Source organism: Rana temporaria, chromosome 12 (genome assembly GCF_905171775.1).
Source record: "Rana temporaria chromosome 12, aRanTem1.1, whole genome shotgun sequence".
Classification (NCBI taxonomy): Eukaryota; Metazoa; Chordata; class Amphibia; order Anura; family Ranidae; genus Rana; species Rana temporaria.
In genome coordinates, this window is record NC_053500.1 from 105155702 (window position 1) to 105181788 (window position 26087).

At 44.8% G+C, this 26087-nt stretch overlaps 1 protein-coding gene across 2 annotated transcripts in view; it reads left to right on the top strand.

The window, feature by feature from the left end:
* SLC16A5 (solute carrier family 16 member 5) overlaps positions 1 to 26087 on the top strand; it is a 140741-nt gene that overhangs the window by 13414 nt on the left and 101240 nt on the right. Inside the window, exon 2 of one of the 2 annotated variants that reach the window (XM_040330073.1) lies at positions 17489 to 17570. The exons of the other annotated variant lie outside the window; for it this stretch is intronic. The gene's annotated coding sequence lies outside the window, so the exon portion shown is untranslated. The remainder of the gene's footprint in view (positions 1 to 17488; positions 17571 to 26087) is intronic. 2 annotated transcript variants of the gene reach the window in all.

Here is a 26087-nt window from a genome sequence, read left to right on the forward strand (position 1 = left end):
GGTGTCATTTCAGGCCGCTCGTAATGGTTGAACCTCATGTTTTCCCTTTCTTCAATCTTGTAGGGCACAATGAAGCACAAAGGCAGGAGGCACAAGCCAATCAAGCCACACCCCCGAGGGATGTAGAGGAAGAGGAACCTGCCTCAACATCCGGTAAAGTAACATCTACCACATTTTCTGTGAATATAGATATAGGCATACAATCTTTTAACACATGTTTTGGTTCCACATTTCAGGAGGAAATCGGGCTGGTCAGGGACTGGACACGTATAGTGCCCAGCTCCTCATCGGCGAGGTTCTCACCTGCAGGGCCCAAGTTGAGGACATACGTCTGGCCTGCCGTGAAATACGTCACAAAGCAAAGACGCTGGAACGGCAGCTTAAAAATGTTATTAATGTTTTGGGGAGGGTTTAATTTTTGGTGTATTTTCTTTTTTCCTTGAATTTAAAAAAAAAAATAAAAAAAATAATTATATTTTGTAATAATCAAAAAAGACCAAAAAAAATAAAAAAAATAATTATATTTTGTAATAATCAAAAAAGACCAAAAAAAAATAAAAAAAATAATTATATTTTGTAATAATCAAAAAAGACCAAAAAAAATAAAAAAAATAATTATATTTTGTAATAATCAAAAAAGACCAAAAAAAAATAAAAAAATATTATATTTTGTAATAATCAAAAAAGACCAAAAAAAAATAAAAAAATATTATATTTTGTAATAATCAAAAAAGACCAAAAAAAATAAATAAAATAATTATATTTTGTAATAATCAAAAAAGACCAAAAATAAATAAAAAAATATTATATTTTGTAATAATCAAAAAAGACCAAAAAAATAAAAATATTGATTTGTTGTACTAATCAAAACTAAAAAAGTAACAAATAAATAACATTTTGGACTCCAAACAATTTGTGTGTAGTTATTGGTATCAATGCAGACTCATTCAATTACTCAGGCATATTTGTAGAGTTATTAAGATTTAACACTCATGTGAATTTATTACATCCCAAACACATGGCTGGATGAGAACCTACGAAAAAGAAACATTACCCCCCAAAACTTACAAATAACTAAAATCAAACAAATAAACACTGTTTCATCAAACAAAAAGTAAATTTATTTTTTTAAACAAGATCAGGCATTGCAATGGCCCCCCTCCCCATAAAATAGTCCACATAGGATTGACGCACTGCACGTGCGGTTTGGGGGGCCAAGCCTCTATGGCTAGCCTGATGTCCCGGCTCCGGAGCCACAAGATCAGCCTCATCAGGCAATACCGTCAGGTACGTTTGAGAATTTCTTTTCAAAAAATTGTGCAAAATGCAACAAGATAGTATAATATAATTCCACTTGTATTCCGCCATGTTTATTGCTGTTAAAAACAATCTGAATCGGCTGGCCATGATTCCAAAGGCATTCTCTACCACACGTCTTGCCCTGGCCAGCCGATAATTAAAAACCCTCCTCTCAGGGGTGAGGGTGCGTACGGGAAATGGCCTCATGAGGTGGGGACCCAAACCAAAAGCCTCATCTGCTACAAACACGAAGGGCAGACCCTCTTCGTTCTCCTCCGCAGGTGGCAATCCTAGGTCCTCCAACCGAAGCCGTTGTGCGAACTCCGTCTCCGCAAAGACACCGCCGTCCGACATCCGGCCATTTTTCCCAACATCCACGTACAAAAACTCGTAATTTGCAGAGACCACCGCCATCAAAACAACGCTGTGGAACCCCTTGTAATTGAAGAAATGGGATCCACTATGGGGTGGGGGCACAATGCGGATGTGCTTGCCATCAATGGCTCCTCCGCAGTTCGGAAAGTTCCAACGCTGGGAGAAGTCCGCTGCCACAGTCTGCCATTCCTGTGGCGTGGTGGGGAACTGGATAGAAAGAAAAAAGAAAAAACATTAGAACAAAGATTTTAAACAGAATATAGCTAAAATTACAAGGGATCCCACCAACAATTCAACAAAAAAGGTTAGTATAAAAAAAAAACATGTGAACAATTAAGCATATTAATCACCCCCCTCTGATGTTGAAAAAATATATTTAGGGGGAGTGGGGCTCAAGATGAGATGAGAAACAACCCCCCAAAAAATATCTAAATAAGAAAAATAATTATTAGTATGTATTTCAAAAATCTAGGGGGGGGGGGTTTGGACAATGGAGGCCACAAATAAACGGGGATATAGGGACACACAAAATGCAGCACTACAATGGAGGCCACAAATAAACGGGAATATAGGGACTATGCTAGGTGGGTTTGCCCACAACATAGAATGATGGACAGGTTGGCTAAATTAAATAAACATGTAGGGCTTTACTAATTGTGTAGAACAGCATACATAGAGACAAAGTGAGCATTCTGAGCATATTAGAAAAGTTTTTTTTTTTTTTTTTTTTTTGGGAATTAGTTTGACCATTGAAAGAACACCACTTACCTTAACATAGTCCTCCTGAAGAACCTGAATGATGGCCGAACAGGTATCCGGGATTATGAGGCCCAGAGCCTGGGGGGAGATGCCCGTCGAGAACTTCAAGTCCTGCAGACTTCTCCCTGTTGCAAGGTAGCGCAACGTAGCAACTAGCCTCTGCTCAGCAGTGATGGCTTCCCGCATAACGGTGTCCTGCCTGGTGATATATGGCGACACCAAAGCCAAAAGCTGCTGAAATACGGGGTCAGACATCCTAAGAAAATTCCTGAAATCATCAGGGTTATTTTCTCGGATCTCCCGCAGCAGAGGCATATGAGAGAACTGGTCCCTGCGTAGCAACCAGTTCTTGGTCCACAACCTCCTCCTCACCCTGTTCATGGACCGTCGCTGGGATGCAGCACACATCCTAACAACAAGCACAGCACGATCTCGGCGACGAGTTCGTACCCGCAACATGGCTAGAAAACGGTCGTCAAATCAGATCAGACTAAAAATTACGCCCTGAAGTAAAGAATGGCCTTTGAAGAACGACCTGCTAAACAGCACCGTGCACACCAAACGTAATGCCTAAACAAATACGTCCTTAGTACAAGCACTGTATCACAGATCCGACAACAAATAGACAAACTGTACGACAGAAAACGAAATTTAAAGCACAGTCACTGAAAATCACGAATCGTATCTCACCAAACTTTTACTAACACGCAGCAACACGATATCAGCAAAAGAGGCCGTCTTCCGCATGGAAACGACCCTTTATAGTGACGTCGTGCGTGATTGACGGAACTGCGCTGTGCTAGAGCGTTGTGAAAAAGCGATGGTGTGTATGCTACGTCGTTGTTCAAATTGAAGTTTGAAAAATGACGTTTTTTTAAAGCACATAAAGCGTCGCATTTTTCCATCGCAGAAAACGATGGTGTGTACGCGGCATAAGTCTTCCGTGTGTAAATTGCAAACTCACCAGACGTAGAGGTAAAGTGGACTTATTCCGCTTTGGAGGAATTTATCTAAAGACTCTAAACTTGTTCAGTGGGACTGTTTTTGCTTGATTTTCTTCTTTATGATATAATGTTTGCAAAATTTAATTTCAGCGCTGCAATTATAATTTTATTCTTTATTTTAAGGGCCCTTTCACACAGGACGGATCCGTGATGATCCGCCCTGTGAATCTCCGCTTGCTCAGCAGGGATCGCTCCGCTGAGCCGGTGGATGACAGGGCGGTCCCCGCACACTGTGCAGGGACCGCCTGTTAGATCTCCGCTCTCCCCTATGGGGGGGAATCGGATGAACACGGACCGTCTGTCCGCGTTCACCCAATCTGCTCTGAAGACGGATGGGAAAAATAGGATTTTCCTCCGTCTGCAGAATCGGAGGATGAGATAGGGGGACAGCGGATGTTCATCCGCTGATACCCGTTATCTATTAGGGATCAATGTATGTCCCTTTTTCATCCGTAAACGGATGGATGAAAAGGCGCACATACGGTCCGCATGTGTGAAAGGGGCCTAAGGGTTTGTAAATTGACCTATTTTGCAAGCAACCTTTTTTTTTTTAGTTGAAGCGCTGACTTTTTTTTTCACTGGTGATAAGTCTTTTTAGCAGTCTCCTCCCATACACAGCAATCAATCGCAGGCCATAAAGTATCTCTAAAACCCTCTACATACAGATGAAACTCGAAAAATTTGAATAGCGTGCAAAAGTTAATTTATTTCACTAATGCAACTTAAACGGTGAAACTATTATATGAGATAAAAACATAAAAGTGTAACGCTAAACATATGAAGGTACAGCTAGTGGTGATGAACACAGTGCAAAACAATATTTGAAACAATCAATGAACAAATATTTGTAAAAGAATGAAGACGAAAAAAGTCTCTGATATAGTGAAAATGATAAAAAAAGTTCAATATAAATCAAAGTGATGGTACTCCCAAAATCTTGAGTGAAAAAAGTGCAATAAAAATGGCCAGTTCCAACAAAACGTTTCGCACACCGAACCAATATAAAGAGGGTATTCAGATAATAGGTGCTTATGGGCAGGGATTGACAAATCCCGGGCGCCAGGTCGCCATGGCGACTAGAAATAGTGTCCTGGCGACTTGGTTTGGAAGGTGGGCAAAAATTTTTTTTTTGTGAGCTGGCGCCATCTGGTGGTGGCCGTTGGTATTACAAGTTAAGCATTACAAGTTAAACAGCAATTCTAATGTAATTTTTCACTATTTTCACTGCCATCTTCTTCCCTCTAATTAGAACCCCCAAACATTATATATATTTTTTATCCTAACACCCTAGAGAATAAAATGGTGATCGTTGCAATACTTTCTGTCACGCCGTATTTGCGCAGCGGTCTTACAAGCGCACTTTTTTGGGAAAAAATTACACTTTTTTAAATAAAAAAATAAGACAACAGTAAAGTTATCCCCATTTTTTTTAATATTATGAAAGATAATGTTACGCAGAGTAAATTCATACCCAACATGTCACGCTTCAAAATTGCGTTTGAACACCGCTTACATATGCGGGCGCTGCTCACGTATGTGTTCGCTTCTGCGCGCAAGCTCGTCGGGAAGGGGTGCGTTTTCTGGCTCCTAACTTTTTTAGCTGGCTCCTAGATTCCAAGCAAATTTGTCAACCCTGACTTATGGGTAAGAGATGCCGGGAAGTGGAACCAGATAATTGTAGAAAAAATTAAGAGAAAAGAGAAGGGCACATAGCGTAATACTGTATGATAAAAGTGTTTAATGTAGGTAAAAACACTTACATAGGGAAGTTAAAACAGCGCTTGTCAAAGTACTTAACGGCAACAGTGGAGTCTCCCACTCCCACTCCCACTAGGGGAGACTCCACTGTTGCGGTTAAGTACTTTGACAATTGCTGTTTTTAACTTCCCTATGTAAGTATTCCTCGTGAAAACCCCAAATCCACAATCTCAGAAAATTAGAATATTACATGCAATCAATAAAACAAGGATTTTTGCTAAACCAATAAAAAAAAGACAGAACATTTTGTAAATAAGTACGTTTTCTCCTTCACTGATAAGGCGGCACTGGTGAGGTGGCACTGATGATGAGGCACTAATATGCAGCACTGATGCCACTGATAAGCAGCACTTATAGGCGGCACAGATGGGCACTTATAGGCAACACTGATAGATGGCTCTGATAGGCAGCACTGATGAGGAGGCACTGGCAGGCATTACTGATGGGCACTGATTGGCACTTCTAATGGGCACTGATTCCCATTCCTGGTGGTCCTGGGTGGGCAATCTCCTGGGGGGATTATCAGCACAGACTCCCCCCCTGTCAAGAGAGCAGCTGATTGGCTCTCCTCTACTCGCATCATATGACGTCTAGTCAGGATAACTTAACCACTTTGCACACGTTATTCTGTTGTATGGTGGGCGGGAAGAGGTTAAATATTTTTATTTTTTAGGGGCCCCGTTGGGGGCTTTGGTGAAATATCAGGAGTATTAAAAAGACCTGATGTTTCACCTTTGAGACAGAGAAAAGAGATTGAGGCCTCAGCTGCACAGAATGAATACACAGGAAAAGCTCTGTACAGAGCTTTATGATTCAGTTTGTGAGCCACAGGGGGGCAGCAGAAAGAAGCTGGACAGGAGAAGCTGTGGGGGGGCGGCTGCATATAAAGAAATTTCTTTCAGCGGCTGCAGGAGGAAAATGACAACGTTTCTCAATCTTTATCCAGTCATTATACCCCTAGGTCAGGCATGTCCAAAGTCCTGCCCGCGGGCCAATTGCGGCCCGCATTCTGGTTTAATGTGGCCCCCTTGGCAATTTGGATATACATCATTTGTGGCCCCCAGGCTGCACTGAAGGCAATGGTGAGGCTGCATTCATGACAATGTGAGGCTGCAGATGGGCACTGACCCTTATTTTGCTTCACAGTTCTTTATTTAAAATTCAATTTTTTCCTGAAACTTTCCTCTTAAAGTGAAGGTGCGTGTTATACACTGATAAATACGGTATATCCAAATAACACACCAAGCTCATCTCTTCACCACACACAGCCACAAAAGCAGGGGAATTCTTGTTGGGCAGTGTATTGGTGCTCGGACGAACACACTTATAGCTGGATTCACGTAGGGCGGCGTATTTTTGAGCCGGCATAGCGTATCGTATTTACGCTACACCGCCGTAAGTCAGAGAGGCAAGTGCTGTATTCACAAAGCACTTGCCTCCTAAGTTACGGCGGTGTAGCGTAAATGGGCCAGCGTAAGCGCGCCTAATTCAAATTGTAAAGAGGTGGGCGTGTTTTATGTAAATAAACCATGACCCGACGTGATTGACGTTTTTAACAAACGGCGCATGCGCCGTCTGTGGACATATCCGAGTGTGCATTGCTCCAAAGTATGCCGCAAGGACTTATTGGTTTCGACGTTAATGTAAATTACGTCCAGCCCCATTCACGGACGACTTACGCAAACGACGTAAAATTTTCAAAATTCGACGCGGGAACGATGTCCATACTTAACATTGGCTAGGCCAGCTATTTGTTCGACTAACTTAACGCCTGAAAACGGCGACGGCAAGCGTACGTTCGTGAATAGGCATATCTCGCTGATTTACGCATTCTAGGCGTAAATCAGCGTTCACGCCCCTAGAGGCCGGCGGAACTAGACAGCTAAGATACGACGGCGCAGGCAGTAGTATCTTAGCTACATTTAAGTGTATCTCAATTTGAGAATACACTTAAATGTACGACGGCTTAGATTCAGAGTGACGACGGCGTATCTACTGATCCACTCTTTGTGAATCTAGCTACTTGACTGCATTTTAATGGTTCAAAGAATGTCAGGCAAAATGGTCGGCCCTCACGCATGTTCACTTCATCAAATCTGGCCCTCTTTGAAAAAAGTTTGGACACCCCTGCCCTAGGGGAATGGGGCTGCACTGCAATCACCCTGCAACTGTGTGCATTGCACGCAGTTGCAGCATAGTGATGATGAGCGATCTGAGCATGGATCGCTTTTCAGAGGAACTGCAATTTCTTGCTGGTACTTTGAACAAGCGGTGAAAAAAAAAAAGATTAGTTCTGATTGTACACATATAGAGGGTCAGGATTAAAAGTAATGTGCATACATACCCATGCATGTAAACACACATGTAAAAACACACACATAACGTACATAGATGGCCTTTTAAAGAAAAACGACAGTACTGTACCTTTCTTCTTGCCGGGTACTGCAGCATGGGGTCCGGTTGTGATGGCGACTCCTGCGACCCCCTGTACGTATGCCCCTGCCTCTTTGGAATAATTAGTTCAGATTGAACTTAATTTTCAAGTGATCCGAACCCTGCGCTGTACCAAAGACCTGGTGGACTCTGCTTGGCTGCATTTCACTTTTCTTATGAATGTTTTGTAATATATTTACTGTAAATATTTTTTTCTTTTTTATTCATTTAAACAATATTTAAAAATCATTAAGCTAAGTTCATTAAATGCTCTAACTAGAAATGATAGTGGTATTAAACCTAAAACCAAAAATGTAATATATTGCAACCTACCAATCCTTAGATGTAATGGCTGCATTGTTTTTTTGTTTTTAGGCTTTTTTCCCCTATGTTTTTACCTGGTGATCTGGCTAGTAGCATGCCTCTTGCATTAGTGTCTCCACTCTGGATGAAGGCGCACAGTGGCACCTTTTGACAGCAGCATTAGCAGTCTGGGGGAGGGGGTGTTAGATGTATGAGTTTTCTATTTTGGGATAAAGTTTTTACATGAAAAAATTAAATCTGATCATTGTAAGCACCCCTATCTGGTAAATGGTTGGTCTCAACACTCAAATTGAAACGTTTGCAGGGGAGATTAGTCTGATGAAAAACAGACTTACTGACCAGATCACCAAGTGAGGATAAAAGAAATAAAGTCTAAAACGTAAACTAATGCAGCCATCACATCTAAGAATTGGTAAGCTGCAATATGTTTTCTTTTGGGCTTAATACCACTTTAAGGAACTCTGCCTCTTTTGAGAAGCTACTGTAATGTAACATCTGTTAGGCTGGTCATACAAAGATCAAATTTCTTTCCTGCAACCACGGCGGGGGGAGGGTGGTGTTCTTAAAATGGGGTTGCACGGAACTAGTGTTGCCACCTCATCCCTTTAATTCAGGACACACATTATTTACACAGGTTCTGTGGCTGATTAAGGTGGTAATTAAACTCACTTGGGGGCCTATCTGCATTAAATCAGCCTCAGAACCTGTGTAATTCATACAGTGAGGAAAATAAGTATTTGAACACCCTGCTATTTTGCAAGTTCTCCCACTTGGAAATCATGGAGGGGTCTGAAATTGTTATCGTAGGTGCATGTCCACTGTGAGAGACATAATAAAAAAAAAAATCCAGAAATCACAATGTATGATTTTTTTAACTATTTATTTGTATGATACAGCTGCAAATAAGTATTTGAACACCTGAGAAAATCAATGTTAATATTTGGTACATTAGCCTTTGTTTGCAATTACAGAGGTCAAACGTTTCTTGTAGTTTTTCACCAGGTTTGCACACACTGGAGGAGGGATTTTGGCCCACTCCTCCACACAGATCTTCACTAGATCAGTCAGGTTTCTGGGCTGTCGCTGAGAAACACGGAGTTTGAGCTCCCTCCAAAGATTCTCTATTGGGTTTAGGTCTGGAGACCTTGATATGCTTCTTACAGAGCCACTCCTTGGTTATCCTGGCTGTGTGCTTCGGGTCATTGTCATGTTGGAAGACCCAGCCTCGACCCATCTTCAAAGCTCTAACTGAGGGAAGGAGGTTGTTGCCCAAAATCTCGCAATACATGGCCCCGGTCATCCTCTCCTTAATACAGTGCAGTCGCCCTGTCCCATGTGCAGAAAAACACCCCCAAAGCATGATGCTACCACCCCCAATGCTTCACAGTAGGGATGGTGTTCTTGGGATGGTACTCATCATTCTTCTTCCTCCAAACACGGTTAGTGGAATTATGACCAAAAAGTTCTATTTTGGTCTCATCTGACCACATGACTTTCTCCCATGACTCCTCTGGATCATCCAAATGGTCATTGGCAAACTTAAGACGGGCCTTGACATGTGCTGGTTTAAGCAGGGGAACCTTCCGTGCCATGCATGATTTCAAACCATGACGTCTTAGTGTATTACCAACAGTAACCTTGGAAACGGTGGTCCCAGCTCTTTTCAGGTCATTGACCAGCTCCTCCCGTGTAGTCCTGGGCTGATTTCTCACCTTTCTTAGGATCATTGAGACCCCACGAGGTGAGATTTTGCATGGAGCCCCAGTCCGAGGGAGATTGACAGTCATGTTTAGCTTCTTCCATTTTCTAATGATTGCTCCAACAGTGGACCTTTTTTCACCAAGCTGCTTGGCAATTTCCCCGTAGCCCTTTCCAGCCTTGTGGAGGTGTACAATTTTGTCTCTAGTGTCTTTGGACAGCTCTTTGGTCTTGGCCATGTTAGTAGTTGGATTCTTACTGATTGTATGGGGTGGACAGGTGTCTTTATGCAGCTAATGACCTCAAACAGGTGCATCTAATTTAGGATAATAAATGGAGTGGAGGTGGACATTTTAAAGGCAGACTAACAGGTCTTTGAGGGTCAGAATTCTAGCTGATAGACAGGTGTTCAAATACTTATTTGCAGCTGTATCATACAAATAAATAGTTAAAAAATCATAAATTGTGATTTCTGGATTTTTTTTTTTTGATTATGTCTCTCACAGTGGACATGCACCTACGATGACAATTTCAGACCCCTCCATGATTTCCAAGTGGGAGAACTTGCAAAATAGCAGGGTGTTCAAATACTTTTTTTCCTCACTGTATGTCCTGGATTAAAGGGATGATGTGGCAACCCTACGTGACGGAACACCCTTGCATTTCCTTACAGGCAGACACGGCCCTCGCATGGGTTTGCGGTTAAAGCGGTTGTATACCCGCAACTATTTTTTTTTTTTTTTACACCTGAAAGGCAAAAGGCATAATGAGCTACTATGCACTGCATAGTAGCTCATTATGAAATACTTACCTTGGAACGAGGTGTGTAGAATTTACCTGGTCCACGCCGAGCGAGATGTCATCTTGCCTCGGCATGTCTTCCGGGTATCGCCACTCCAGCGCTGTGATTGGCTGGAGTGGCGATGTCGTCACTCCCGCGCATGCGTGCGGGAGACTTCATTCCGGCAAGGTCCGGCGGCTGCTGGGCCTCTAGCCGAGGATCCCCGCTGCGCATGCGCCGCTGCAGTCAGCGGCGCATTGCGAGGGGAATATCTCCTAAACAATACAGGTTTAGGAGATATTCTTTATTTGCAGCTGCTGACTTTTAATTTTTCAGCAGAACACTGTTTTAAAGGAGAAGTAAGGGTTTGTGTTTTTTTTTTCCCCTCCATTATACTTGCCTAGGTGTTCTGCGCTGAGAACCGAGCCACTGAACACCGCCGATGGCGTTAAAAACAAAAGTTAAAAAAAGAAACAAAAACAGTTTCAAAGTTTGTTATAAACAGGTAATTTTTCTCCTTCATTGCTGTGCGCTGATGATGCCGCACTGATGGGCACTGATAGGTGGCACTGATGGGCAATGATGAGGCTGCACTGATAGGTGGCACTGATGGGCAATGATGAGGCAGGGCTGGTGGGTACTGGTAGGTAGCACTGAGGGGCACTGATGGGTGGCAATGATAGGCAGGACTTATAGGTGACACTGATAGGCAGCACTGATTGATAGCACTGATGGGCACTAATAGGTGGCACTGGTGGGCTCTGATAGGCAGCACTGATATGCACAATTGGGCACTGATGTCCCTCTGACAGAAGTGGGTAAACTGCTTCTTTTTTTTTCTCACGCTGTCAGCATTAGGGGGGAAAAAAAAGCATATTACGATCTTCTGTTTACATCACGTGATCAGCTGTCATTGACTCAGTTGATCACATGGTAAGGGGCAGAGATCAGCCACTTATTACGATTTGTGATCAGCTGAGTCTCATTGATTCACTGATCACAGAGCATGCAGGCAGCGAATGCTCGGGAGGACGTACATGGACAATTTAGGCCCGTGCTGTAGCCGTCTTTCTACTATAGCGTGGGCATGAGGAGTTTAACCACTTCCCGACGGCCGTACGACTATTGACGGCCGCAGGGTGGTTCTACTTCTCTGAGGCGACGTCAATTGACGTCCGCCCCTTTGCTCGTTCCGCGCGCTCCCCAGCGCGCAGCAGGGAACTGCTGTGCTGGCCGTGTCCCTTGGACACAGCCAATCACAGATCGCCGTGAACGGCCAATCGGAGTGGCCGTTTGCTAGGCGATCTGTGCGGCCAATGAGAGATGATCTCATATGTTTACATATGAGATCATTTCTCATTGCCGGCTCTCGAGGACAGCGGTGCTGTCAGGGAGAGAGGAGACGGATCTGTGTCTCTTGTACATAGAGACACAGATCGGTCACCCCCCCCCCCCCCCAGTCACCCCCCTTCCCCCACAGTTAGAACACAATTCAGGGTACACATTTAACCCCTCCCTCACCCCCTAGTGTTAACCCCTTCCCTGCCAGTCACATTTATACAGTAATTAGTGCATATTTATAGCACTGATTGCAGTATAAATGTGAATGGTGCCAAAAATGTGTCAAAAGTGTCCGATGTGTCTGCCATAATGTCGCAGTCGCAATAAAAATCGCAGATCGCCGCCATTACTAGTAAAAAAAAATAATAAAAAAAAATAATTCTGTCCCTTATTTTGTAGGCGCTATAACTTTTGCGCAAACCAGTCGCTTATTGCGATTTTTTTTTTTTTTTTTTACTAAAAATATGTAGAATACGTATCGGCCTAGACTGAGGATTAAAAAAAAAGCGCAAAAAATAAAAACCGCAGAGGTGATCAAATACCACCAAAAGAAAGCTCTATTTGTGGAAAAAAAAGGACGTCAATTTTGTTTGGGAACCACGTCGCACGACCGCGCAATTGTCAGTTAAAGCGACGCAGTGCCGAATCGCAAAAAGCCCTCTGGGCAGGAAGGGGGTTTAAGTGCCCAGTAAGGAAGTGGTTAAAGTGTATCTAAACCTAATAACAAAACTTGCAGTGCTGGCCTTTCACACGGAATCTGTCCATCAAATCCGCTTGCTCAGTGGGGAATCCCCCACTGAGCAGGCGGATGACAGGTCTGTGTCCGCTATGCTACGCTGCTCTCTATGGGGCGGTTGGATGGAAACATACTGCATGTCTGTTTTTAGTGGACCAGATCGGATTGGATGCCGGCAGGTGACAGCGGACACATATCTGCTGTCATCCGCCACTCCATAGAATGCAATGGGTGGTCCTATCAGACAGGCGGACCCAATCCATCCACTGGTGTCAAAGGGGCCTTATACAAGTGTTGCGCCCCCTTGCTTACAGCATGGGCACTACGCCTAAATTTGGTGGGGAAGGGAGAGTTACCTTGCTCCCTTCCAGTGTTTGTTTAAATTCAGGACCTCTGTCATTCTAGAAATGTCCACTGGGTCAGTTTGCGGTCAGGGAGTGCAATGCCACCCCTGGCCGGCAGCTGGCGCCAGAGGGGTTTTGGCAGAGCAGATCTTCTCTCAGCAGCCAATTAGAGGATGTTTTCCCTCGCGGGGCATGCTGGCATAGGGTATATCTGTGAGGGAGGTCATGTGTTTTCTTCTTCTTGGCGGGGTCCCCGTTCCAGGTGCGGTACCCACCTTCAGGGTACGCACATCCATGGACCCCGCCGGCGCGGCCCACCTGGCCAGAGCTGAACTTTGCAGCAAACCTCATCCTGATGAGAGAAGGGACCTCAGCGTTCCACTGGGTTCCAAGGCCTATTGACAGAATCCCAGACTGGGATCGGGTGTCCGGACCACTGACAGGTATGCTTGCTGTCATCCGGGGACCATTTACAGAAAAGTCTACTGGGAGGGTCCTCTGTCCTTATTCATTCAAGTCCTCTATTAAAATTTGCCTGTGGCATGGGCTCTAGAGACAGGTCTGTGTGAGAGACCTGTTCCTCCCAGTATTATCTAGAGCAGACCTGGGCAAACTACGGCCCGCGGGCCGTATACGGCCCGGCGGACCTTTTAATCCGCCGCCGCCGAAATCGCCGCCGCCGCAGCTGCTACATTAATCACCGCGGCGGGGAACTATACAGACAGCGTTTGTTTGAACAGCTGTTTTCCCCGCCGCGCATAGACACTCCCCCTTGGACGGATCTGTCCAATCGCGAGCAAGGGGGAGTCACATAGACACTCCCCCTTGCTCGCGATTGGACAGATCCGTCCAAGGGGGAGTGTCTATGCGCAGCGGGGAAAACAGCTGTTCCCCGCCGCGATGATAACAGTAGGCAGGGCCGGTACAAGGCAGGGGCGGGAGGGGCGAGTGCTCCGGGCCAGAGCCGGCCCGTCCATGGGACCCAATGGGACCAGGCGGCACCTAGGAGGGAGCGGCAAATTCCGGCGGCAGATAAATAAAACACCAGTAAATTTGATATGCTCAAGTGTGACTAGCAACTGCTTGCAGATACACAATTGATAAATATGTATAATATAACGGCTATTGCATAGTGATACATTTATAATAGATAATTGTGAGGTTATGTATGAAGTCGTGAAACAACTGTTGTATGTTAATGAGGAAGATATATTGTATGTTATCCATATTTCTGCTGTAAAATTAGCTTGTAACAGTTAATTAATATGATAAAATGATGAACTATTAAAATCCCTTTTAACATTTTTGATAAATACATTGTACCAAAGGTCCCAAATAGAACAGTAAATGGTTGATAACATGAGTTACAGTATGTTACGTTGGTGGGCACCTAATGTTTGTTAGTCAATTTATCATGTTAGTGTTGATATCTAAATGCTCTGAGTAACAATACATTTATATGTATTACAGTTGCACTATACAAATCAATTGGCCTTTATATCACTTGGTATCCACTAGTCCTGTAACTGACAAAGTACTTTTTCATACTTTCTCGTTTTTTATATGCATGGAGGGGGCAACAATTCAGGACAGAAGTTGTCTTTTGAAATCATATTCACGCTTATCTTTCTAATTTGTGCACTTTCTTGAAGGCTCTTGTAAACGAGTCATATTTACATTCCTAAAAATCCACTGTGCAATCAAACACAGCCACTGTGCCATGCCATCAAACGCAGCCACTGTGCCATCAATTGTCGCCACTGTGCCTATCAAACGCAACCACTGTGCCATCACACGCAACCACTGTGCCATCACACGCAGCCACTGTGCCATCACATGCAGCCACTGTTTAATCAATTGTTATTGATTAAACAGTGGCTGCCTGTCCCCAGCGTCTGTCCCCCTCCTGTGTCATGTCCCCAGTGTCTGTCCCCCTCCTGTGTCATGTCCCCAGCGTCTGTCCCCCTCCTGTGTCATGTCCCCAGCCTCTGTCCCCCTCCTGTGTCATGTTCCCAGCCTCTGTCCCCCTCCTGTGTCATGTCCCCAGCCTCTGTCCCCCTCCTGTGCCATGTCCACAGCCTCTGTCCCCCTCCTGTGCCATGTCCCCAGCCTCTGTCCCCCTTCTGTGCCATGTCCCCAGCCTCTGTCCCCCTCCTGTGCCATGTCCCCAGCCTCTGTCCCCCTCCTGTGTCATGTCCCCAGCCTCTGTCCCCCTCCTGTGCCATGTCCCCAGCCTCTGTCCCCCTCCTGTGCCATGTCCCCAGCCTCTGTCCCCCTCCCGTGCCATGTCCCCAGCCTCTGTCCCCCTCCTGTGCCATGTCCCCAGCCTCTGTCCCCCTCCTGTGCCATGTCCCCAGCCTCTGTCCCCCTCCTGTGCCATGTCCCCAGCCTCTGTCCCCCTCCTGTGCCATGTCCCCAGCCTCTGTCCCCCTCCTGTGTCATGTCCCCAGCCTCTGTCCCCCTCCTGTGCCATGTCCACAGCCTCTGTCCCCCTCCTGTGCCATGTCTCCAGCCTCTGTCCCCCTTCTGTGCCATGTCCCCAGCCTCTGTCCCCCTCCTGTGCCATGTCCCCAGCCTCTGTCCCCCTCCTGTGTCATGTCCCCAGCCTCTGTCCCCCTCCTGTGCCATGTCCCCAGCCTCTGTCCCCCTCCTGTGCCATGTCCCCAGCCTCTGTCCCCCTCCTGTGCCATGTCCCCAGCCTCTGTCCCCCTCCTGTGCCATGTCCCCAGCCTCTGTCCCCCTCCTGTGCCATGTCCCCAGCCTCTGTCCCCCTCCTGTGCCATGTCCCCAGCCTCTGTCCCCCTCCTGTGCCATGTCTATAACAAGTACTCGTACCAGTTGTCCAACAATGATATTTACTGCTTTTTATAAAGAAATACAATTGATTTTATGCAGTATTGAGTTTAGCCTTTTGGCCCGGCCCTCCAAAATATTTTTAGTTTCTCATGTGGCCCCATCGAAAAAATAATTGCCCACCCCTGATCTAGAGTGACGCTCCGGCTGCCAGGTCCATTTTAGGGGTCTGTCCGGGGGCACTTCACCCACTCCGAGTAGAGTGGCGACGTGTGACGCAATTGGTTCAATGCAGAGCAGTGTATTGCTCAGCTCTTTATCCAGGCCTGATACCGCATGGTTCTCTTTTCTTCCTTCATCAACTTTGTCCTTCCTAAATTGTGTTGATGTTGGCCGTGTTTGGCCTGGGTAATAAAGCATTGAAAACTCTTTATTGGATGTCTGGACTTTCCACTCACTGTTGCTAATCTCACAGTTACACCCCTAGACACTGCCAGGGTAACTTAGTAGGCCGATTCCCAAATCAACCAGCGGCTCCTTCGGGGGTAGCGCTACACAAGGGAGAGTTTTTAGGTTTCCTAGAGTTGCGGTTTAACAGACTAAAAGGGAGCAAATAAGATCAATTTATTGATAGAGTTTATATACACTTTATTATTGCCTTTATCCATAAAACACATCAAACATTTGCACTGAACTATACAGTAAATATAACTTGGGGCCCATTGACACTATGTGGTGTGGGAAACCTGCATTCCTGCACCTCATTCAAACTGCGCTGGCCTCGTGACCTGCAGTAGGTGTCAGCGCAAACGCAGGTCGCAATCACAGTGCGATTGTACCATGCGATCCAGTTGCAGTGCATTTCCAAAAGTAGTGCATGCACTACTATTGGTGCGGTGCAATTTTTAAATCCCACTGCACAGAACTGCTTGTGACTTGCACAGCAACACGATTCTGTGTGATTTACACCCAATTCCTGGTGTGAATGGGCCCTTAAAGCGGAGTTCCTCCCAAAAATGGAACTTCTGCTTTTCGTAACCCTCCCTCCCTCCGGTCTCATATTTGGCACCTTTCAGGGGGAGGGGGGTGCAGATACCTGTCTAAGACAGGTATTTGCACCCACTTCCGGGAATACTCTCCTGCGGCAGCCCCCACTCCTACCCGCTGTCTTCTGGGAAATGCACTGATCCCAAGAGAGAGCGGGGACCAGTGACGCTGCTCTACTCGCCCATGTGCAGTAGGGAATGGGGCAGTGAAGCCGCAACACTTCACTTCCCGATTCCCTCACCGAGGATGGCGGCGGGTGCAGCCGAGGGGCGAACGATTGCTCGGCCTCAACTGCCGACATCGCGGGTGTGCTGGACAGGCAAGTGTCCATATTTTAAAAGTCAGCAGCTGCAGTATTTGTAGCTGCTGGCTTTTAAAAAAAAATTGGCAGAACCTCCGCTTTAAAGGGAAATATATTTAAATAAAAAGACTACAAATCTAATTTAATCTGGGTTCACCTCTGGTTTCAATGTTGCAGCATTTCCTCCGGAGTTTCCTGCTTTCACAGGATGATAAATTGTAGTGTATATATAAATATTCTGCAGAGTCATTCTTGTTTTCCCTATGAACCATTCCTCTGTCATTGCTAAGCTCACTCCCCTAGAACTTTAATTTCCTCCGGCTCATTTCTTGAATCGCCCTCCTCTTCTTTCCATGTTACATTCCCCCTCCGACCCTCGATCTACCCTCCTCCTCCTAATCCTGTTTTCCTCCTTCCTTCTCCTTCGTTTTCCTGCAATCCCCACCCCTTCCCTACTTCTGCCTCTCCGCTGACTTTTTTTTGTCTCTGTTCCAGGGATAGGCATCTTGCAACCTAGCTCATGACCTGTGGCACAGAGGCAAAAAAACCTAGAACAAGCGAGAGGGAGAAGAGGCAGGTGAGCCTACAAAAGAGCACAACACACCAGTAATGCAAGGAGGGAGAGGAGTCAATCATTTTCCATAATCTTATTATTTTCTAACAGCTGCGTAATCCATTCATTCTTCACGGATCTATTTCCCCTTTCCTGCCATTATACACATCTCTGACTAATATGAGCCTTATCGGTTCAGTACAATCTCTCTCTGGTTGTATGTAACCTGAGCGGCTGCATTACATGACTAATGGCCATGCGTGTTTTAATATAGCGAGCGTAACCTTTTCCAGACCAGGCGCCTTGTGAACATTCATATGGCCTCTTCTGCACCATACCAGACGGCTGGATAGTGGTGGAAACTTTTCAAAGTACAGTAAGACCTTTGATTGTGAGCATAAATTGTTCCAGAAACATGCTTGTAATCCAAAGCGCTTGTATATCAAAGTACCCATAAGAAATAATGGAAAGTCAAATGATTTGTTCCGCAACCATTTATTCATAGGTCCTTCAGTTTATAGTCCATATAAAGAGATTATAGCAATGTGACCAGGTTGTGTAATTAACCACTTCCTTACTGGGCACTTAAAGTGGAGTTCCACCCATAAATATAACATTACATCAGTAGTTTTAAAAAAATGTCATTAGTCCTTTACGATTTTTTTTTTTTTTTTAAATGCCTTCAAAGTGTTGTTGCTAGGCAGAATAGTTAATCTTCCCACTTCCTGCACCTAGGTGCTTAATGCTTCCCAACCTACACCGCACAGACTCCTGGGAATGTAGTCGGTGTAACTTTCCAGGAGTCTGTGCACTCCCCAGTCTCAAAGAATCATGTGACTTGGACAGCACAGGTGCTGAAACCTGATCTGACAGCTTGTGCAGCACTGAGCATGTGCGAGATCTGCAAGGCTGAAATCCAGGAAGTCATACAGTCTGGCTTCATGATGCCCACACTTAAGATGGCCCCAGTCAATTTCTATTTTATAAAGTGTCTAAATGCTGTAACAACCTAACAAAACGGACCTTAGTTTACAGACTAACTTTACTAGAATACATTAAGCTTGTGTATTACAGGGGTATTTATATTTAAAAAGTGAAATTGTGGCCGGAACTCCGCTTTAAATCCCCTTCCCACCCAGACCAATTTTCAGCTTTCAGCGCTGACGCATTTTGAATGACAATTGCGCGGCCATGCAACACTGTACCCAAATTATATTTTTACCATTTTTTTCCCACAAACTGAGCTTTCCTTTGGTGGTATTTGATCATCTCGGCGGTTTTTATTTTTTGCGCTACAAACAAAAAAAGACAGAAAATTTGGAAAAAAACACAATATTTTTTTACTTTTTGTTATAATAATATCCCATTTAAAAACAAACAAAAAAAAAACTGTTTTCCTCAATTTAGGTCAATACGTATTCTACTACATATTTTTTGTTAAGAAAAAAAAAATCGCAATAAGCGTATATTGTCTGGTTTGCGCAAAAGTTATAGCACTTACAAAATAGGGGATAGATTTATGATCTTTTTTTACTAGTAATGGCGGCGATCTGCGATATTGCGGCGGACATATCGGACACTTTTGACACTATTTTGGGACCATTTACATTTATACAGTGAACAGTGCTATCAAAATGCACGGATTACTGTATAAATGTCACTGGCAGGGAAGGGGTTAACACTAAGGGGCGAGGAAGGGGTTAAATGTATTCCCTGGGAGTGATTCTTACTGTGGGGGGAGGGGACTGACTGGGGGAGGTGACCGATCTGTGTCCCTATGTACAAGGGACACAGCATCGGTCTCCTCTCTCCCTGACAGGACGTGGAGCTATGTGTTTACACACAGCTCCACGTCCTTGCTCTGTCATTGCCGATCGCGGGTACCTGGCTGACATCGCGGCCACCAGGCACGTGCATCAGCATCACGTGACACGCCGGGCACAGTTTTTCCACGCTGCACGCCCTCGGCAGCGCGCGGGGAATGTAAATAGGACGTCCAGGGACGTCCTCCCGGCAGTTAAGGGGTCTCAAGTGGTTAAAAGAAAAATCCAGCAGAAGCTACAGAGTATAAAAGAGAAGAGAGGCGCCTCTAAGTGTAGCAATAAGTTGCTAAATGTTGTACTTTCATTAAATGTAACCATATTGCTACACTAAGAGCCGGTTCACACTGGGGCAGCACGACTTGTCAAGGGGATCTCCCACGACTTTAGAGGCGACTTGCAAAATGACTTCTGTATCAATGCAAGTCGCCCTGAAGTCGTCCCAAAGTAGAACAGGAACTTTTTTCTAAGTCGGAGCGACTTGAGTCACTCCTATTAGAATGGTTCCATAGTACAGAGCGGAGCGCGACTTTTCAGGCGACTAAGTCGCCTGACGAGTCGCCCCTGTGTGAACCGGCTCTTAGAGGCGCCTCTCTTCTCTTTTATACTTAGTTGTGACATGACGCTACTTGTATACAAAGACATCGCTTGTATATGAAGTAAAATTTATAATCAAAATTTTGCTCGTCTTGCAAAACGCTCTCAAACCAAGGTTTTACTGTAGATGTGAATATAAATTTGTTATTATTATATTGTTATTATTGAATGAAAATTATATTATATACAGTATTGTATTGTATTGATTACAGATACCTTTGTTCTAAAATATACTGTATAAAAAAATGTTAAATTAAACACTGGTTTTAAAAAATTCTATTTAAGTAGTGGTGGCTGGTGGTCAGTTGGTCATCCAGCCCCGCACTTACCCCATCTAGGTTGCGGGCGGCACTCCTACGGGCGGCAGCGGCTTCCATCGCACCTCCTTTGCATCACGGCACCTTCCACCGCGCGGCTCCTCCTTCCTTCTCCTAGGCGTCCAATTGGATCACCTGTCCTTTCAGCCAATCCGGTGACATGTCTCAAGACCTGCTTTCTGATTGGCTGGGAGGAGGATCAGTGTGACAGTAGAGAAATATTCGTTCGCTATTGTCACACAACTGGGTGGGCTCAGGACGCAGTGCTCTGCGCCCTGAGCCCACACTTTTTTAAAGCCTGTTAGAGCCTCTGGCTCTAATCACGTGCTTAAAAAAAAAAAATTGTATACCATGCTTCCGGCACCCTGCGTGTAGATTAGGGGGCTGGACGCATGGATAGGGGGGCCCTAATGGATGGGTCGCCACTGTATTCAAGTATGTATTATTATCTTAAGTCCTTTCTATTAGGGCTGTTACTGATTACAATTTTCGTGTTCAATTAATCGTTTTTTGTTTTTTTTTATCGATCAGCTATTTTCGATTAATTATAACGAACATACAGATCCAACTACTTTTAGCTGATCTCTTTGCTGGCTGATTCCCAGTGCAGCTACCAACCACTGGAAAAATAGATAGCAGGATACAAAAAACACACAAAGGCAGCGCTCAATGGGAATAGCTTTAAAACTTTTATAGTCTTCAAGTAGGTAACAAAATAAATATTGCACTGGGGATAAAATCGATGTAGCTACATAAACTGTAAAAATGGTGCGAGTAAAGCCTCGTACACACGACCGAGGAACTCGTTGTAAATGAAACATCGTTTTCCTCGACGAGTTCCTTGTCAGGCTTGTGGAGAAACTTGACAAGCTTGCTTTGCGTACGCACTGTCAAGACCAAATCTCCTCGTTCTCAAACGCGGTGACGTACAACACATACGACGGCAGGGGAAGTTCGATTCCACTGGCGCCACCCTTGGGGCTGCTTTTGCTAATCTCATGTTACTGCGTGTTAGTAAAAGTTTGGTAAGAGACGATTCGCGCTTTTCAGTCTGTTACAGCGTGACGAATGAGGTATCTCTATTACAAACGCTACTTTTACCGAAGGTGCGCTCCCGTCTCATACTTTATTCTGAGCATGCGCGGGTTTCTTAGCATACACACGAACGTGTTTCTCGTCGAAAACCAGCCCGACGGGAAACACAATGAGGAAATTGAGACTCCCGTCGAGGAAAAAGAGAACTTGTTCTCTTTTTTTCTCGTCGAGTTCCTCAACAGTTTCCTCGATGAAAAACGTACACACGACCGCTTTCCTCGGCAAAAAAGCTCTGCCACCAAGTTTCTTGATGGATTCTGTCAAGGAAAATGGTCATGTGTACGAGGCCTCATGCCAAACGGTAGCAGAAGCAGTCATAAAAACATGTAGCTAAGTATGATACTGGTATACAAATGTGTACAACGATACCACTGCTGAATCAATATGAGGAGGGGTTATCATCAGTCCGTCGGCATGTAGATGTCCTGTGAAGGGAACTATCACAACTCCCAGTGGATGGTTGTAGAATCCCAGGTTTATAGAGGGAAGTGTAACAGCCCTTGCGTGTGGCAGATAGTAAGGTCCCGCCGGCATGCAGATATGAAGGCACAGCAAAGGAGCCCTTCAGATGGACATGGCAAGCCCCTCCGGTGTCCGTGACGTCACCGGATCTCCGACGGAACTCCCTGAAGACCTGGAAGCTGGGGGAGAGGTGAGTACCGATCAAAAGAATTTTGGTCGATCAAAAAATTAACGATTAATCGAGGAATTAATAGTTAATTTCCACAGCCCTACTTTCTTTTACACTCCAAATCTCCAAATTCCTTCTTCTTTGGTGCTGTAATCTGACTTCCTGTTAGAGAGTCTACATTCGCTCTCCATGGTCCCACTGTCTGTAGGAACTTAGCCACCCTCTTTTGCTTGTTCCCATGATGAACGCTTATGGGATTACTAGTGTGTATAGAGCAAGGCACATGACCCCAACTAAGGTGCACTGCTCGATCCAAACGAATTGAAGTGAGAGGAAAAAATAGAGGTTTGGGAGCTCACAAGGGATGTTATTACGAAGCAGAGGAACACAGTCGGAAACATTTTCATGAAAAATGATTACAGGGTCATTAAGTGGTTGCGTATGGATCATTTTAGGGGAATACGGATATCATTTAGGCCTTGTTCACACTCTTGTGATATCTCCTGCATCTGCCTTCATGCTGGCAATGGAAATTACAGGGTGCCCACAGGGTGCGCTGGACGCCATTTACGTTAACGTCGAAACCAATGACGTCCTTGCGACGTCATTTAGCGCAATGCACGTCGGAAAATTTTAGGGACGGAGCATGCGCAGTACGTTCGGCGCGGGAACGCGCCTAATTTAAATGGTCCCCGCCCCATTTGAATTAGGCGGGCTTGCGCCGGGCGGATTTACGCTACGCCGCCGCAAGTTTACAGGCAAGTGCTTTGTGAATCAAGCACTTACGCTGAAAACTTGCGGCGGTGTAACGTAAATGTAATACGTTACGCCGCCGCAGCGTAGGGCGATTCTACATGAATCTGGCCCCATAGGTTTAAGTTGTATGTATTCCTAACGTAAACCTATGGTCTATAAACTGAAAATATTGAGTAGGCTTTACTTAAACCTATGTAGCCAGATTCAGATACGTTTACGCCGGCGTTAATTTAAGTGTATTCTGGAAACCAGATACGCTCAAATTAGGCTAAGATACGAGCGGCGTAAGTCTCCTACGCCGTTGTATCCTAGAGTGCAATTTTCCTGCTGGCCGCTAGGTGGCGCTTCCGTTGAGTTCGGCGTAGATTATGTAAATGACTAAATAAGCCGATTCACGAACGTATGTGCGCCCGGCGCATTTTTTTTACGTCGTTTACGTATGGCTTTTTCCGGCGTAAAGTTCTTCCAACAAATAGCTGGCCTAGCCAATGTTAAGTATGGCCGTCGTTCCCGCGTCGAAATTTGAACATTTTACTTTGTTTGCGTAAGTCGTCTGTGAATGGGGCTGGACGTAATTTACGTTCACGTCGAAACCAATACGTCCTTGCGGCGTACTTTGGAGCAATGCATACTGGGATATGTACACGGACGGCGCATGCGCCGTTCGTAAAAAATGTCAATCACGTCGGGTCACCAAACATTAACATAAAACACGCCCCCCCATCCTCATTTGAATTAGGCGAGCTTACGCCGGCCCCATTTACCCTACGCCGCCGTAAGTTAGGAGGCAACTGCTTTGTGAATACAGTACTTGCCTCTCTGACTTAAGGCGGCGTAGCGTAAATACAATACGCTACGCCGCCTTAAAGATACGCGCCCCTACCTGAATCTAGCTAATGGTCTATAAAGTCTGATAGCTAGATTCAGGACGACTTACGCAAACGACGTAAAATTTTCAAATTTCGACGCGGGAACAACGGCCATACTTAACATTGGCTAGGCCAGCTATTTGTTGGAATAACTTTACGCCGGAAAAAGCCATACGTAAACGACGTAAAAAAAATGCGCCAGGCACACGTACGTTCGTGAATCGTGTATCTAGTCATTTACATATTCTACGCCAAACTCATCGGAAGCGCCACCTAGCGGCCAGCGGGAAAATTGCACCCTAAGATACGACGGCGTAGGAGACTTACGCCGCTTGTATCTTAGCCTAATTTAAGCGTATCTGGTTTGCAGAATACGCTTAAATTAACGCCGGCGTAGATTCAGAGTTACGACAGTGTATCTACTGATACGCCGGCGTAAACGTACCTGAATCTGGCTATGAGTCAGACAAAAATAAGTTTAGTTAATGCAAATAGTTGTCTCAATTTTTTTGAGCAGACCCAGCACAATATTTTTTACAGTGCATTAACTTGTCTGGAACCATGTTTTTAAGTGATATTAACCACTAGCCAATCTGCTCACGCAGATATACTGCGGCAGGTTGGCAGCGGTGCACAAATCCCTGTATAGGTACGTTGGCTCCTTTTAAGAGTCGTAGCAGGTAGTGTGCATGCACGCCCGGTGTGCGGCGGGGGACACGATGCACGTGGCCCGTGGTCGTGATGACCGCTGGACACCTGTGATAATGGGCACGAGAGCCAGAAAGGGGATGTGCGTGTGTAAACACACAAATCCCCATTCTGACAGGGGAGGAGAGACAGATCGTCTGTTCCTACTAATCAGGAACAGTGATCGGTCTCCTCCTCTAAGTCAGTCCTATCCCCCCACAGTTAGAAACACAGATGAGGGAACACATTTAACTCCTTGATCGCTCTCTGGTGTTAACCCCTTCCCTGCCAGTGTCATTTATACAGTAAACAGTGCATTTTTACAGCACTGATCGCTGTATAAATGTTAATGGTCCCAAAAAAGTGTCAAGTGTCCGCTCTGCCTGCCGCAATGTTACAGACCCGCCGCTCACCATCATTACTAGTAAATAAAAAATAATTATATAGTATAAATCTATCCCATAGTTGTAGACGCTATAACTTTTGCGCAAACCAATCAATATACGCTCTTTTTACCAAAAATATGTAGAAGAATACATATTGGCCTAAACTGATGACTGAAATAATTTGGGGATATTTATTAGAGCAAAAAGTAAAAACTATTCTTTTTTTTCTAAATTTTTGCTCATTTTTTGTTTATAGCACAAAAAATAAAAACGGCAGAGGCGATCAAATACCACCAAAAGTAAGCTCTATTTGTAAAAAGAAAGAAAGTCAATTTTGTTTGGGTACAGCGTTGCACGTGCAATTGTCAGTTAAAGCGACGCAGTGCCATATCGCAAAAAATGGCCTGGTCATAAAGGGGGGGCAAAGCCTTCCGGGGCTGAAGTTGTTAACTTATTTTTCTTGTAACTTTTTTTAAGTTGGTAAATATTATTTTATAAATGTATTTGATATATGTTTGAAGGTTTTGATATAATAATACAATAATATGTTTAAAAAAAAAAAAGGAATAGTCTCATGAAACAGGCTTTCAAAACAAGTTAACATTTGTGTTTCTCAGCTAACAAATCCAAACTGAAACACACACATGTAACATACAGTATATCTGTAAAGAAAATAGAACACAGAGTGTATTAACTTTTTTTAAGCCTTTTAGGAAAGTAATTTGCACTTTAACCACTTCAATACCAGGCACTTACGTACCTTCCTGCCCAAGCCAATTTTTGCTTTCAGCGCTGTCGCAATTTGAATGACAATTGCGCAGTCATGCTACACTGTACTCGAACAATTTTTTTTATAATTTTGTTCCCACAAATAGAGCTTTATTTTGGTGGTATTTGATCACCTCTTTTTTTTATTTTTTTATGTTACATTTTTTGTAAATAAGTACATTTTCTTCTTTAATTACGGGCACTGATATGGCGGCACTGATGGGCACCGATGAGGTGGCACTGATGGTCACTGATAGGCGGCATTGATAGGTGACGCTGGTATGCGGCACTGATGGGCACTCATAGGCGGCACTGATCGGCACTCAATAGGCGGCACTGATGAGTACTTATAGGCGGCACTGATGGGTACTTATGGGTGGCACAGATGGGCACTGAGGGGTGGCACTAATGATACTGATAGTTGCATTGCTGGGCATCACTTGTTTTATATTTTTGCCAGTCAGTGCCCATTTGTGGGCACTGGTTGGCATCTATTGTGAATATTTTTTTTAACATGTGGATGGCCATGGGGTACATACCTGGCCATCCACATGTTGCCCCCTTCCCTGGTGGCTTCCCTGGTGGTCCAGTGTGGGCATCTGCAGGGGGGCTACG